Source organism: Acanthisitta chloris, unplaced genomic scaffold (assembly GCF_000695815.1).
Source record: "Acanthisitta chloris isolate BGI_N310 unplaced genomic scaffold, ASM69581v1 scaffold31003, whole genome shotgun sequence".
Taxonomy (NCBI): Eukaryota; Metazoa; Chordata; class Aves; order Passeriformes; family Acanthisittidae; genus Acanthisitta; species Acanthisitta chloris.
The window spans coordinates 33,013-35,722 of record NW_008663783.1 but is presented as its reverse complement, the minus strand read 5'-3'; positions in this window follow the sequence as shown (position 1 = coordinate 35,722).

Genomic DNA, 2,710 nt, shown 5'->3' with positions numbered 1-2,710 from the left:
AAGAGGAGGAGGATTTGAATTTCTTTCATTTGGAAGCTAATTATTTAAGGTTTCTGCAAGGAATTGAAATTCTTTAAAAAACATCTGATTTTAGAAAATTCGTAGAGGACACATGTTTGTGTATACCATCTTGTCATAAAAGCATTCATTTACAGTGTAGCCTCAAAAGAATGGTACCTCCTGTTAGCCTTTTTCTAATTAGTGGGGAGATGGTGGTGGTGGAAGGGGATTTTAGTAACTGCGTGTTTTGGAAAAGTAATTAATTGAATAAGCAGGGTGAAATGGAATACACCCATTGTTCATATACTTTAATTTCCCTTTGGAGGTCTCCAGATACTGAAATTTTCTAATTTACCTAGAGTTGGCTCATGTATATATAGCTTCTCATGCTCAGAAAGAAGGGATCTTGCAGCAAAAGGTGAACTTTACAGTAATACATGATTTTTACAATGATGCTGAAATTTTGGCTTTGTAAGAAATATATACTAAGAAAATTATAGTAAGGAAGAGTCTTGAATATATTCTATTTAAGAGTTATATATTCTCCAAAGTCGGGGTATTGATTCAGTTCACATTTTATGAAATTACTACTCTTTTCTTTCACTGTTCTTTGTAAGAAATAGTGCTTCAATTTTCCTTTCTAGCGTGTTTGTGGTACTGTGCACCACTAGTGTAAGAGGGTTCTCCACACAAGTGAGAAAGCCTTTTTGGATGGAGGCAATTCCTCCCTTCCTCCTGCTAAAACACTGAGTCTTTTTTTAAATGGCAAATTGCTTTGTTACAGAAGGATTCATGTATACTTTAAAGGATTTGATAGACTTCAGTTTGTAAGGGCAAAAACTATTTGCATTACTGTTTGCTTCACTTTGCTGTATTTTTCCTTATTTTATGATCATCATAGTTTCTTTTCATCTTTTAGAAAACGAGGCAGTACTTGAAGGCTTGACAAATGCATCCCAGGTTGAAAAACTGCTGCATTCCTTCTCCTCTTCCTCCTTTAGAAAATTGACTTTTTTAAAGAGGTAAAGCTGAATGTTGTACTTTTTTTTTCCTAGACAAAATGAACTCAACTTCTTCTGTACATGCTCTGTGATATTTTGAATTAACTTCTATCCATGTCTCATTCTGATGACTGGTATTTGTTTCCCTATATCAAAAAGGATGTTTTTGGAAACCTTTGTTTGCAGAGATCTGTTTAGCTGTGTTGTGTTGCTTTATAGAATTATTTTTCAGTGCTTCTGCTGAAATAAGATACCCAAGTGTTGGCTGAATTTAAATGAATGTTATTTCTGAATTTGTTATATTTTCGGATATTTAAACATTCTAGAAATCTGAAGCAGTTCCTTACCCACAGGAGTTTGTATTCTCCTAATGTCTTGCTGCCAAGGGCCATGGAAAATGCTGCATGAACTTAAACATTGCTCTGGGAAGCTTTAGATCTTATTTAATTTTGTTTTCTGTTTAACAAATACTGATCTGTTCTTAAATACAAGTCTTTCAGAAATCAAAACAAGAATGTTATGAGAATAAGTGATTCCAGTCAGTTTCAATCATGTAGTCTGGCTATTTAAAGGTCATTTATCGTAAGACTTCCATGATGTAACTTGTATGCCAAACCTGTAATTTTTCGTTGAACCTAAGTAATTTTCAAAATACATTTGAAAGACAGTCATAAAATGTAAATAATTCATTTCATGTTTACCTGCCTTTTCCTCATAAATTTTACAAAAAATTCTACAAATAATTACCCTTAATATATTCTTGACATTACTTGTATGAAGTTTAAAATGAAAAAGAAAAAGGAAAAAAAGGGTCTTTGAAGCTGATGGGTATCTGTGGGTTTAAGAAAAATGTGGTAGAATTATGTAACTGTGTGACAGCTTTGTTGTTGCATAAAATTGTTACATTGCAATATCAATTAAAACCAAAAAATGTGACCAAAGTCTCTTTTAGAAATACAGTGTCCCTTCACAGATTTTCTGTTTCTTGTTTCTGTTCAGCTGTGAACCTGCAGGGCCTGTCAAAAATAAACCTTTGCTGAAACCTTAACTAAGAATTACTGTCTTAAACCGCTTTTATATTTCCTCAATTTAGCCCTTTTCAGGTGACTATTCTTAGGTTTTAATCTCTAATATTAGACTACAGCTTCATTCACTCCATCAGATTAAAATTTTCTGGGACCTGAATGATTTCCAGGTCAGCCTGTACCAAGATCATGCAGAAAGTTGCTTAAGAACAAAGTTTCCGTTCTGCTGTTAGGATTTCTAATAACTAGTTTGTTTTATGAAACAGCTTTACTTCAGGCTGTATCTAAAACTGTCATGACAATGTCTCACATGGTTTGTTCCATGATGCTCTTTTCTTTGTTTCGCTTGTCTTTTCTTTGTACTATATTTGGTAAGGGAGCAAGAATGGCATGATGTGTTTGTTTTAAATAATGTACATTTTGGCCTGAAGCACCAAATCCTTCTTTTTCCTCTGCCCCCACTTCTGTGCAGTACTTCTGACTCAGAGAAGATAACAGTTTAATTGCTGTTAGATAATGGACCCACTTGTCCAAAATGCAACTTTTCCTACTATAGAATTCTATTGGAAAGATGTTAACAGCTTTTCATTGGGGTAGGACTTTACAAAGCTAAATTTCCGTGCTAGAACTCTTACTTAATTTCTTTTGTTTTTCTTTTTCTTCACAAGGTAAGAGAGAAGCAAA